The sequence below is a fragment of the Lytechinus variegatus genome, chromosome 4 (genome assembly GCF_018143015.1).
Source record: "Lytechinus variegatus isolate NC3 chromosome 4, Lvar_3.0, whole genome shotgun sequence".
NCBI classification, from domain to species: domain Eukaryota; kingdom Metazoa; phylum Echinodermata; class Echinoidea; order Temnopleuroida; family Toxopneustidae; genus Lytechinus; species Lytechinus variegatus.
In genome coordinates this window covers 50480142-50494806 of record NC_054743.1, presented here as the reverse complement: position 1 = coordinate 50494806, position 14665 = coordinate 50480142, and positions in this window count along the sequence as shown.

Sequence of the window (14665 nt, the reverse complement as noted above, 5' to 3'; positions counted from 1 at the left end):
AATGAATTTCATTGTGTTAATTTATCGATTCATTTAAGCATACTTCATGTTTAAGTTTTTATTTTTTTACATAAATTAGGCTTGAAAGGGTAGATGTCCGATTGTGAGATTTAAATTTTTCATAAATACAGTGTTTTACATTTCTATACTACCCTGCATGTTTACATTTAGCAGTTTTAAAGAAAGTAATAACAATATTATACAATCATGTCTAACTTATTGAAGATTAGATATAAATTCTCCTTTTTGGGTTCCTACGAAGAGTACATCGCTAAAAACAATGTAAAAGAGTTTTAAACAGCGTTTATTGTTACTGTACTGGACCTACTCACAGGGAGGTAAGAGCCTCTGCATCCTTACGCATCTTTCTGAGCAGAACTCGAATTAATTGACAATCATGGTAGGAGAGTGCACGTACAATTTTCATAGTCCTACGCGATTGCTGCCTATTGTGGTTTCAACAGTGGAAACGAATAATCTACATTAAAGCATCAGTAAATCATACCCCCTGAAGGTCACATGCCTTCTCTCTCATCATGCTCATAGATTTAATTGTGAACAATACTCGGAGGGAGCTGGTAATTACGAGGCTTTTAAATCAAATATTTAGACAGTATCATCACGAGGAGTCATTGTCGATTAGAGGAACGAAAAGGAATCGTATCATCACTTGTTATTGCCTGTTTTCCCTTGGAAACAATGACCTATATTAATTTTGATTCATATTTTGAGCTAGCATCACGAAGCTTTATCGCGTTATTCTAAAGATTGTTGGAGATGAGATAAAGAGCAATTATCACCACTCTTATTTCAACGTCATCACATCGGATGAGGATGATACAGATATCTATTCAGGTGATAACCGGAAGCTGAAAACCATCCTTTCAGGTTAACGATTGGAGAACATGTTGTGAATACTCATTAAGAAGGTTACATTGTCAAGTGCTCGTTGAAATAAAGACATAATCAACATGATCAACAAGAAAATTAGAGGCTTGGCAAAAAACGATTTTTAAACTAGAGATAATAACAATGACCAGGGGAATGTGTTCGTGACCTGAAATATACAACGTCAAAGGGATAAACTCTTAAAGAATACCTCTAAAGTAAAATATATCTTTGTCATCTCCCATTAACATTATCCCATAAAAAAGAATCGAACTAAGACCGACAATGTCCGTGATACTACCGAGAGTGAATGGGTCATTCGATGAGACCTCACCCGCGCCCATCGGTGTCTTATATTTCGAAGCAATCGTCATATCCGTAGCTTCTGTTGCAGGAATTCTGACCAACCTCTGCAACATCATCATCTTACCCTGTCTACCAGGAACCAGCCTTGCGAGCAAGGTATTCTACAACATGGCATTTGTAACCGACATATGCAGTTCCTTGACGGCATTCTTCACCTTCCCGGGGTTCTTCCTGCTTCGATGGGTATTCGGGGAAACATTTTGCTTGATTTTTACCTTAGTATGGAATACATATCCAAGGATTACAAGTACTTGTTTGTTTCTTCTTGCCATTGATAGGCATATCTACGTGACTCGACCTCTCAGGTATGAGCAAATCGTAACTAAAACCCGTTTGGTTATTGTCACAGCATCAACTCTGGGTCAGATTATTTTTGAGGGCCCCGTGTCGCTGTTGTTTTCATCCAGGAAGCCTAATATCACCTTTGATCTGTACACTGGAGCGTGTGACTGGGCGCCATCAAAGTATGGCGGCAACGTGTCAAACGATCTAATAGTCACGTCCTGTTGGTTGGCCCTCTTCCTTGTGACGATCATCTGCCTACACTCACATATTGCCTGCATCACACGACGTCACTCGAAGACCATCAAAACCCGCCAGAGCATGGCTTCCCCGGCAACAGTCACATCTAACTTGATGACGAGAGTAACGCAGAACAGATCTTCAGGTGTGTCAGACCTAACAATGACGTCACTGGACCAGCCGAATGTCATGAATGTGCTTACCTCTCAGGTGAACCATTTCCAAGAGGGCACGTCAGTCAATACCTCAAGCAAAAGTTTTCAGACGGACCAACAAAACGCATCCACCCAGCCATCATCTTTGGTCGGTGTCTCTGACCAGCGTTCTCTTAACTATATTGACACCAAGCCTGGAGTTCTCCAATCCCCAACCAAAGGAACTCTTCCGAAAGCAGACATCGAACCATTCCAAGGAAACGTGGCGACAGTTCCCCAGCGTCAACCCACCGAGTGGAAGGCAGTCAAACTGGCTATTCTGTTGTCAGGTGCGTTCTTTCTCGGATTCTTACCAGAAGCCTTCTACAAAGCCATGCAAATAACTGGATACCTGGAAAATTATAAACTCTATATTACATTCCACCTTTTGTACATGAATCGAGTTTGGTGGAATGCGTTGATATTCTATTACAGCAGAGAAACCTATCGAGTCCAAGTTCGCAGACTGTTCCGTTGTCTAAAACCAAATAGGGTGGATAATTTTTGAATACTAATTTACAAATAAATAACTGAGTAAATAATCGGAAATTTGACTCGATTTGACTATAACGCAGGTGTACATCATTTACCGTTAGAAGTGTTTTAACATAGGTTTATTGCTTTACTGCAATGCCTGTGTATGATGGATTGGATACGTTCGTTTATAAATATTTTCAATATTTACAAATGTTTTATCGTACCTTTTTTCACTAAACGATTCAAAGAACAAGTAATGATGGAATGTTTAGATCACCAAACTGAGGACTACCAAATTTGCACTTAAGACTGTAAGAAAACGGACAACCAGGGATCCTTAGTAGTGAGAGTATGGCTATCAAACATCTACTAAAGGGCAGCTCTTGGTCACGTGGGTGACCGAATGTATGACAAATCTGGACTTTAATTGTTTATAACTCTAAAACAATCAGCGATTTAGTCATTCAAAGGTTATATCACAGTAACATGTTTAGTCAGCTATAATTTGGAAATATTTGTTGCTGTCTGAAATGTGCAGGTTGAAGGTCAGAGTTTAAAATAGGGGGGTCACGCGTGTGACTTCACACAGAAGCATGATTTTGAAAGTTTAATTTCATTTTGAAATTCCTGTTATTGCTGCTTATGATGTATGAATCATGGAAATCTAATTAAGAAATACCACTGAATAGGAATAATCGCTCTATTTTGTTTTATGATCTACTATTTTATATCATGATGTCAGGTCACGTGTGTGGCATTTGGGTTAGTCAAGTGCGTAACATACATGTACAACCAAGGTTAAGTTTTTGAAATGCCATAACTTAAAGTATATAGATCTAGATGTAACTTGGACATACTGAGGGTAATCAAGTGATCATCAACGGTATATCGGTGTACCTCTTAAATTCCTGCCTGAGTTTATGGTCACATGGTCAAGGTCAAACTTCCTGTTATCCTTTCAGTCATTCACCTCACTTGTTTACAAACTCCCCAATGTCATCTAAGAATCCCAAACCCCCAATACCATTTAACTCCTAATCCTTGACCATAAAAATACCAACCCTCAGTGACGTCAGCTAACTTCATGGAAGAAATATGAATCATACTTCCAGCCCAAGTCACTTGCACAAAGCGTCACCACACCCCTTATACTAGAGAAAGTTTGATAGACCAATCAGATCAGACCGGTATACCAATTAGATCAAGTTAAGATCACTCCCTCCTTAAATAGTTACACCCCAAAAACAAATGATATAAATAAGAATTCTTGATCATTAGAGATATAGACAATACAGAAGAATTACAAGAGATAACCCACACTGATCCTGACTGACTGACTTCAAGACTTAGACGTCCATCAGATATTATCTGAACTTCACAATATCATACTTCTAAATTATTTTACATTCATCGTCTCCTATTATATCTGAATCTTCATGTACTTCATATTGTGAACTGTAAACTGTAACTGATGATTAATTACCCAGTGATTTGAACTGTATAACTTTCCCCAAAGTTTCCTCATTACGCTTCCCTTAATATAATTACCGATCCCAACACGCCATTATGTCAATAAACTTTGGAAATGTTGGGGGTAATTGTTGAATTGCCATAACTTTGCCAGTTTATGGATCTAGTTCATAAAACATGGACATAAATAGGGTAATCAAGTATCAAGTGATCGTCTTGCAAAAGCTTTAGGTCACATGATCAAGGGCAAAGTTAATTTTTAGGCTCAATGAACTTATAGTTCATGATCATATCAATGGTGTTTATTGTGAATAATTATTCAAAAGTTGTTTTCAAGGTCAGCACCGCTGCTATATAGAATCTAAAATGCAGGCGAGACTACCATTAGCATTCAAATTGTTAAAAGTCAACATCTGTAAAAAAGTCCTTGGCAAAACAATCATTAACATTTAATATTACACTGTAATATGTTCATCAATAAGGCAACATAACCCTATTGGGGCTAGTCAGCCAGTCTTGACATGCTTACCAGTACCAGTTACATGCCAAAAATTAAACAAAGTTGAAAGTGCAAAATCCTCATCTCCTTTTTCTTTTTCATGATGCAAAATTTATTTTACTTCCCCCATCTTCTCGTCCAATTTACAGCCATCATTTATGAGTGGATAATGGTAAAGCCCAACCCGAACTGTTCAATTACAAAGTATCAGCTATTCATAGTATACAGGATCTAGATTGGATGTAAATTTCCTTATTTCCACTTCAAGATGTTCAAGGATAGGCATAGGCGGGCCCTCGGTCTCGCGGACCTTCGGTCAAGTGGTCGGACCCTTTAAGGTGACAGTTTTTTTTTCAAATTAGCATTTATTAGCTCTTAATGAGTATTCACGTATTTCTTTTTTAAATAAGGCGTTAATTAATCGAAGCAAGCTAGCAATACATGAATTTTCCTAAATGTATATTGAACCCAAATAAATCAAGTAAATAAAGTTAATTAAAAGACAAGTTGAATCTACTGAAAAAAAGATAAATAATTTCAAATAATAAATTTTACTTAATGTTAACTACTAATTCAGAGAATTTTGTTACAGTGTAGGGGATACCAAAACAAAAGTACGTTGTATCTTCGCAGGATATGTGAACCGAGAATCTGTATTAAATACAGATCCTTCATTTCAGGTCAACTGTGAAGTTCTCCAAAGTAGCAGATCCATATCCATTTATTGCTAATTATGCTTATGATGGGCAATTCAGAGTTTTAATGGTACAAGAAATTTGTTAATTGTTGATTCATTATGATATAGAATAATATGTTTTTCTCCCGTGTGAAGGCGATCTCGAGTCTTTTTTTTATTGGTGCCTCGTTGGCACTTTGATACTTGCATGGGAGCGTGATTCAAAAGAGTGATAGAATTCGTCGGAGTAGGAGTTGAATTCATGATGGCACTCTTCAATCTACCCGCATTTTACGTGGTAGTCATTTTGGTAAGTAGGACTTCGGCTATTCAAGACATGCCATTTGTTGAATTCATTAGTATTTATTCGCCAGATATCCAACTATTAATAGGCCATACAGGTTTCCATAATTAAAGGACAAGTCCACCCCAACAAAAACTTGATTTGAATAAAAAGAGAACAATTCAACATGCATAACACTGAAAATTTCATCAAAACCAGATGTAAAATAAGAAAGTTATGACATTTTAAAGTTTCGCTTCATTTCACAAAACAGTTACATGCACATCTCGGTCGGTATGCAAATGAGGGAACTGATAACATCACTCACTATTTCTTTTGTATTTTATTATATGAAATATGAAATGTTTTGATTTTCACGTCATTGTCATGTGAAGTGAAGTTTCATTCCTCCTTGAACATGTGGAATTCCATAATTTTAATATTTTGTGGTTCAGGCAAGGAGGTCCTATTCGTCAAATTCGTAAAAATTGAAATATTGTATAATTCAAACAATAAAAAAACAAAATGAATTGTGAGTGACATCATCAAATCTCTCATTTGGATGGAACTGGCTCGTTCATACAACTATTTTCTTAAAAATAAGCGAAACTTTGAAATGTAATAATTTTCTTATTTTACATCCGATTTTGATGAAATTTTCAGCATTGTGCTTGTCTGATCTTTCTCTATTGATTCAAATCAACATTTTTCTGAGGTGGACTTGACCTTTAACCTATATCTTCGCAAAATTAGCAAATTCCATACGTGACCAGCAACCCCTAAACCAACAATAAGTCACCTGGAAAGGTTCTCTGCAAATAGCCAAAATAATGATTTGGTCTTCAAACATTAAAAAACAAAACCAAAATTAACTTATTCTTCATACTGTCAAATTTTCATATTGTACAGTTGTATAAAAAAACAAAATACAAGAGTTTCTTTGAAACAAGTTTTTGAAGATTGGTTGGAAGTTTCACTTCCAAGGTCCATGATTTGAACAGGGTGCACTCTCATGCTCGATTGAACCCTGAACTGCAAACATTGTTGTCTCCTTTTTCTTTGAAGCTATCGCTAAGTTTCTTCTGCATTCATTCAAGTATACCCAGTTGTTGTGTATCAGGACGGGTTGTGTGTCCGGACGATCAATTTTAGAATGTAATTTGGAAAAATTCACCAGCGAAGTTTCATCAATTTTTAGTACAAAATGTTAGGAAATATTATAAAGAACAAAATAGAAAATGATTACAAGTAATGGATTCATATTTTAGTGTAATCCACAGACAAAAAAAAAGTGTCCGGACACCCGACCCCCCATCCTACTTTTGTAGGTTATTGTTGATCAATTTTGACAAGGTATATATCAGTTTAAAGCGTAGGACATGCCTTTTCAAACTCAATAAAAATAAAAAAAAATTATTTAAGGCGATTTATTGCTGGTTTTGGGTTGGCTGTTCACATGCATATAAAATTACATAATTGACAAAGAAAGCAAGATTGCCGGAAAGGCAAGCTAACCAAAACGTTTAGTTGCATGAATTTAAAACATAATAATTCGTGTGTGAAATCAAGGTAGTTAACAGTGCTCAAAGAGGTACTCCAGGCTAGAAATAATAGGATTTGGACATATAAAGAAAATCAAACAAACAAAACAGTGAAAATTTCATCAACATCGGACAAGGATTGACACAGTTCTTACATTTTAAAGATTTCCTTTATTTCGTTGAAACAGTTCCGTGCGTACCGTCATGGATATTCATTGAGAAAATCGATGATGTCACATCTTTACGTGTTCTTTTCTATTTTATCATTTTGTCCACCAAGAATTAAAAAATTGAATTGACAACCGATAAATGCAATAGATACATTATTGCACCCTGTTTTAAGGAGACATCATCAAACGCACTTATCATACATGTATGAAAAATATAAGATATTCATGATTTCATGTAATAACACACGAAAAAGGAAAGTCGGGATATGAAATCATAATTATCTTTGCCTATTTGGGGTTAGATTTACTCAATCGAAGCAAGCTAGCAATACGTGAATTTTTGTAAATGTATATTGGACCCAAATAAATCAAGTAAATTAAAATACAAGTTAAATCTACTGAAAAAGGAGAAATGATTACAAATAGTAAATCCTACTTCTACGCATTAAGTGTTAACTATTATACAACTCATACAAAGATTCTTGTAATTTGATTGGTTGAAAGCCATTCAATATTTGATCCATTTTGTGTTTCATGCAAATTTTATTTCCATTGCACAGCAATCGTGCATTTTTTATTTTTTCATTGCACGGTTGAGCTCTCTCCTTCAGTGTGTACAACTAACCATGTGTGTACGTACATTTTGTACGTGTGTTTGCGCGCATCAAAGTAAGGGCAGCAAAGATGCTGACTGTGCGCACTCAGATTCATGAATCAAATTCAAAGTGCGTCACAAAAGTACAAAAAAATAACTGCTTTCATACACGGGGAAAATAATGATATTTTTCAGACAAAATGAATCGTCGGACATAGGCGAAATATGTCTTCATTCCATCTGCTTTTGATGGTTTTTCTTCTCTATAGCCAAATAATATACGAATAATGAATGTGTATGCGTGCAATGGGAAGAATATTTTCATGAGATGAAAGATGTAAGGTTCCATTTAACGAGGCGTTAGCCGAGTTGAATGGAACTTTTAATCTTTCATCGAATGTAAATATTCTTTCCATTGCACAATTATTTACATTCATTAATTGTTTTATATAACTCATATAAGTTACAAAGTTTTTGAAAATGTAAAAAAGGAATAAAAAGGATAAAAATTAGGTTGGCCTATTTCCATCAACTCCTTTTCTCTCTGATAATTGCTAGTCGGTGAATTACACCATGTATCGACAGCTCATCAGCCCTTTGCTTTCATTGTTTTGTGACGCGCATTGCTACGTGGATCTGAGTCGAGTGCGCGCAGTCATTTCTATTTGCCCTAACTTCATGCGCGCAAACACACACAGATAAGTAGACATACATAATTATGATTATAATGCGGGAGCTGCAATGGAAAAAATAAAAAAAATGCAAGGTCACCTTGCAATGGAAAACTACAAAATGCACGCAGTCAAGAATGGACCAAATATTGAACACCTTTCAACAAATCAGATGGCAAGAATCTCCATTTGAGTTATATAACAAAATTCATACAACACATAGATAGAACCTTGACAGCTGAATGGATGAATGCGCGTCACATGACTTTCAGAGGAATCAGCCACAGCACGGTAAGATATGATAACCGTGCTATAGTCGACTATTGCACGCTCGTGCTATAGTCGACTATAGCACACGGAAGTAAATGAGCCAGCACTGCAAGATCCAGAGCACACTAACTAAACCCATGGACATGCCCCCGTACACATGTATTAGCTGTATACGCGCATCTCTACCAGGGTGCCGTTTCATGAAGCTGTTCGTAAGTTAAGAGCGACTTTAAGAACGACTGGTGATCCTTTCTTACGCCCCAAACCGTCGCCAATTCAATAGACATCTTACCGCAAGAAGGGATCACCAGTCGCTCTTAACTTACGAACAGCTTTATGAAACGGCCCCCAGATCTTGACCGATCCAACAACGACTGTATGCGGCACTGCGCATATATGCACGTTGCTAAGCTAGCTTAACATAATGTACGTACGTACCTTCTCATTGCTTATCATTCATTTGGCTACCCCAAACTTTGTTATTGTTCGATTGAATAAAATGATACTGCAAAATTACATTTATAAACGGAGAGTGTCAAAAGGGGCCTAAGCTTTCGATCCTAGCAGAATCTTTTTCGGAGACAAAATGACAAACATATAAAGTGGAACAACCATAATATAGACCACAGACATTCAACAGCAACAGACAAAAGGGGCATTAGTGAGAAGAGATGACCAATCAGGTAAATGAAGGGGATGAAAGAAAAGGAGTGGGCAGACACAAAGGGTAGTTAGTGTGAGTAAGGCCAAAGAAAGACCTCAAGTGGGGAGGGATTAAGATATGAGGCAGGCAACATCAAACAGGATCTAGAACAAAACAGTGATGGGGGGTATGAGGAAGAGAAGATTAACAAGAGAATTAGTGAGAGGTGGGTCAAACAGATAACAAAGAAAAGCATAATAAACTGGTACGTAAGAGTGGGGAAAAGGGGAAAGAAAAGGGAACTGATAAGGTGGAAAAGACATAAGTATGTATGATAGAGCATTAAACAAACTAAGAGAAAAAAGTGAGTCTAAATAATAAATCTATAAGTATAAAAGTATATAAATATATCCAAAAGGAAAAAAATATATATGTATATATATACAAATGGTGTAACTGATATGGTAATCCACTGGGTGTGAGGGGAGATAAGGAAGGGAAGCAAATTGCCTGAAAGGGTTAAAGCAAATAAAGAAGCTGATGCTGTATGAGAAAGGGGGTGTAAATGAGAGAAAAAACAAACACAGTTAACATGAAAAAAAAGCAAAATAAATAACTTGTAAATCTGAGAGGTGAAGGGAGAGAAAAAAAAAAGTATATAATAATAGTTATATTGCCTGAATAAGGGAGGAAAAAAAAGGAGCTGAGCTTGTATGAGATATGGGAGTAAAGTAGAGGCAGAAACTAAAATGTAACTAATCTAAAAGAGCTGAGGGGGAAAAAAAGATATATATATATACATGTATATATATATATATATATGTGAATAAAAATGGAAAGTGGATAAGAAGGATTAATCAGTCGTTCCCCTCTTGGATGTTCAGGCCATGAGGTTGGATGGTGCGAAGTCGTCTCATCCAGAACTTCTCTCTGCTAGTACGGACTGAGTCAGGACGGGTACCTAAAGATTCGATGCCTTGTAGCATCATGTCAGTGATGGAGTGGTTGGGAAGGTTAAAATGGCGGCCAACTGGAGTGTCCAGCTTTGCTGTGTTGACGGTGGATCTGTGCCCGTAGAATCGTTTCTTGAGTGTGGTCTTGGTTTCCCCTACATATTGTACCCTACAAACGGAATAAGGCTGTTGTTAGGGTGTGTGCGTGTATTTGTGAGTGTGGGTGATTGCGGGTGTGTGTGTGTGTTATGCACACGTTGTGCATAGGCTTATAGGCGTCGACTGATTAATAAAAACCCTATTCCGTTTTTTAATGAAATTTTACCAAAAGGGCACAGTCGTAAAATATAACTTAACGTGATTTACAAAGAAGCCAGACGTTGAGTTTAAAGTGCCGCTTTATCCCTATTCAGTTCATTAATGTAATTTTAACAAAAGGGCACAGTCGTAAAATATATCTTGACATGATTCGAAAAGAAGCAAAACGCTGCGTTAAAGTGCCGCTTTTATCTTTCAAGAAAATAATTAAGTTAATACATCACAACGGTTAGGCATAGATCCGTGTTTGTGCATGAGGCAGTCATTGCAATTTACTGTCTCACGCATTTCTGGAGTAGGTTCCAATAAGGTAAGTGCACTGACGATCTACTGATGATTCGGTTAAGAGTAAAATTATATTGTAGAACATTGGTTTATATTCGACATGTTTGAAGATCCTTAATTCAGAAATATCAACCCAGTCAACTTTTTTGCCCACAATCAAAGGATACTCTCTCTGAAATACGAGTAAAGTCCAAACTTTTTGGTGATAGAGCTTTTGGGAAAATGGTACCAAAAATTGTGGAACAATAATATAAGATCAATAACAGATTTCAAGATATTGAAATCTGTGTTAAAAACATATCTTTTTAAGAAACACATGTATTAGTCCTTTATAAAACAATAATTCTTCTACACGCATGGAGACTGCTTACATGGTATTATATAAAGTTGAGGCCTGACGTTTACATACACCCAGAAAATCCAAAGAAAAGTTGACACTTGCCGGGCATCATAAGGCTTACTGTATCTTATATAATATTTGTGCTATCGTGACGAATTTGGTATCAAACGAATTGGTATGCCATGTTCCTTCATCACATTGCTATGTCACCAGGAGCTAAAAAATTGTTTAGGTGTCATTTTCCCCAAAAAATCTTCATATTTGAGACAAAATAAAAACATTACAAAAACATTTCAGATTTGTGCTAGATACTTCTCAACGCGAACATTTCAGATTTCTTTTTTTTGTTCAGTGGTGACATGTCATGATAGGAAATGTAATATAAATCAAAGATTTGAAATTTATATTATTTTCATGAAACGATTTTTGAAAATATGAAAACAAACAATATAATTCATTTGGCACGAATAATGCTTTGAATATATATATATATATATACACACATTGTATACTCCTGAAGAAGACGGAGGACCGTCGAAAATTCGAGTGAACAATAAAAACTTTATTGGCAATGAAAGTATTATATATATATGTATATATATATATACACAAAAAAAAACGAAACCGATATTTATCATAACTTAATCACAAATAAAATAGTTAATGACCTACCATTGTAAAGCTTAGAATATCCTCTTTCATCTGAAGTTACTGAGATTATTTATCATTCACGCATGAGTGAGCAAAAACAATTTGAAGAAAGGATACCAAAAACTCATTTGACGGGGGGTATCTGAATTAAAAAAAGAAAATCACATTCCTAAAATAGGCCTATTTGCTCTTTTACTTGATACCTAATTCACAGAAAATGGTCACGAAGTAAAGCAGTTCTGTTCCATCGAACAATGCTTGTATTTTCATAATTTCACTAAATAAACTTGTTTTCACCGGTTTCCCACAGAAGCTATCGCACGGTTAGCAAAAGACTAAATGCATGGCTGATCGTCAACAAAACGGAGTGTCGAGTTCCTCGAAACGCTAGCCTGTAAAACCTCTTCACTTTGTGAAATTATTGAAATTCAAGCTTTATTTCAAATAAGCAGAACTTTGTTATTTCTTTCCATTGTCATTTTGGCCACAACTTGGATAAAATTTCCGCCTTCAATTCTCCACATGTTACTCTGATGATGCAAGTCATCCAGATCTGCAGGTGGGGTGCTGTGCACTTTTGACTTCATTCACATAAAATACTTCTTCTCTATTTGTCGACTGATTTTGATTTAGACACTTCGCACAGCCAAGGTAATAATATCCAAGTCCTTTGGAAGCGTTTAGAGACGTTATTAATGATGTGTTATGCGCTATACAAGAACTGACAATTATTATTATCATTATCATTATTATTATCTTGATTATTACTATTATTATTATCATTATCATTATTATCATTATTATTATGGTTATTTTTGTTATTTTTATTGTTATTAATATCAATATTATTATTGTTATTATTATCATTATATTAACATTATTAATTCAAACTAAAAAAAATAATTTAAGGCGACTTATTGTTGGTTTTGGGTTAGCTGTTCACATACATATAAAATTACATAATTGACACAGAAAGCAAGATTGCCGGAAAGGCAAGCTAACCAAAACGTTTAGTTGCATGAATTTAATCCTTAATAATTTGTGTGTGTAATCAAGGTAGTTAACAGTGCGCACTCAGATTTATTAATAAAATTTAAAGTGCGTCACAAAATAACAAAAGAAATTAACTGCTTTCATACACGGGGGGAAATAATGATATTTTCAGACAAAATGAATCGTCGGACAAAGGCGAAATATGTCTTAATTCCATCTGCTTTTGATGTTTTTTCTTCTCTATAGCCAAATAACTAAATTTATACAACACATAGATAGAACCTTGACAGCTGATTGGATGAATGCGCGTCATATGACATTCAGAGGAATCAGCTACAGCACACAAAGATATGATAACCGTGCTATAGTCGACTATTGCACGCTCGTGCTATAGTCGACTATAGCACACTGAAGTTAATGAGCCAGCACTGCAAGATCCAGAGCACACTAACTAAACCCATGGACATGCATGCCCCCGTACACATAAGTGAATTAGCTGTATACGCGCATCTCGACCAGATCTTGACCTATCCAACATCGACTGTATGCGGCACTGCGCATATTACACGTTGCTAAGCTAGCTTAACATAATGCGCGTACGTACGTTGCTCATTGCTTATCATTCATTTGGCTACCCAAAACTTTGTTATTGTTCGATTGAATAAAATGATACTGCAACATTACATTTATAAACGGAATAGGGTTGTTGTTAGGGTGTGTGCGTGTATTTATGAGTGTGGGTGATTGCGAGTGTGTGTGTGCACACGTTCTGCATAGGCCTATAGGCGTCTACTGATTATTAAAAACCCTATTCCGTTTATTAGTGAAATTTTACCAAAAGGGCACAGTCGTAAAATATAACTTAACGTGATTTACAAAGAAGCCAGACGTTAAGTTTAAAGTGCCGCTTTATCCCTTTTCAGTTTATTAATGCAAATTTTATCAAAAGGGCACAGTCGTAAAATATATCTTAACGAGTTTCGAAAAGAAGCAAAACGCTGCGTTAAAAGTGCCGCTTTTATCTTTCAAGAAAATAATTGTTGACGCTAGTGCTCACAAATATACATCACTACGGTTAGGCATAGATCCGTGTTTGTGCATGAGGCAGTCATTACAATTTACTGTCTCACGCATTTCTGGAGTGGGTTCCAATAAGGTAAGTGCACTGACGATCTACTGATGATTCGGTTAAGAGTAAAATTATATTTTAGAACATTGGTTTATATTCGAAGATCCTTATGTTTACCCTTAAGTTTGAAGATCCTTGATTCAGAAATATCAACCCAGTCAACTTCTTTGTTCACAATCAAAGGATACTCTCTCTGAAATACGAGTAAAGTCCAAACTTTTTGGTGATAGAGCTTTTGGGAAAATGGTACCAAAAATTGTGGAACAATCTGCCTCATAATATAACATCAATAATAATGATAATAATAATGATAATAATTAGACTTATATCGCGCCAAATCCACTCTGTAGAGTGCTCAAGGCGCTTTTTATGAAATCATAAAAGAAATTTAGAAGAATTGAACTGAATTTTTTTGAGGTTATTTTTGAAAGTTTCAGAAGTCAAGCACTGTTTGATGTTATGAAGGAGGCTATTCCATAGCTTAGATGATGAGTAAACAAATGATCTTTCATCCCAGGTTTTCGAAACTTTGGGGGTAACAAGAGAATTGGAAAAGGAGGTACGTAAGGATCTTGAAGGGGTATAACTCTTGATCAGTGAAATAAGGTACTGGGGGGATGAGCCATGAACACAATGGAAAGTTAACAACAAAATCTTGAACATAATACGCTGTTTTACAGGGAGCCAATGTAAGGATCTTAAAATAGGAGTAATGTGAGTGCGCCTGGTGG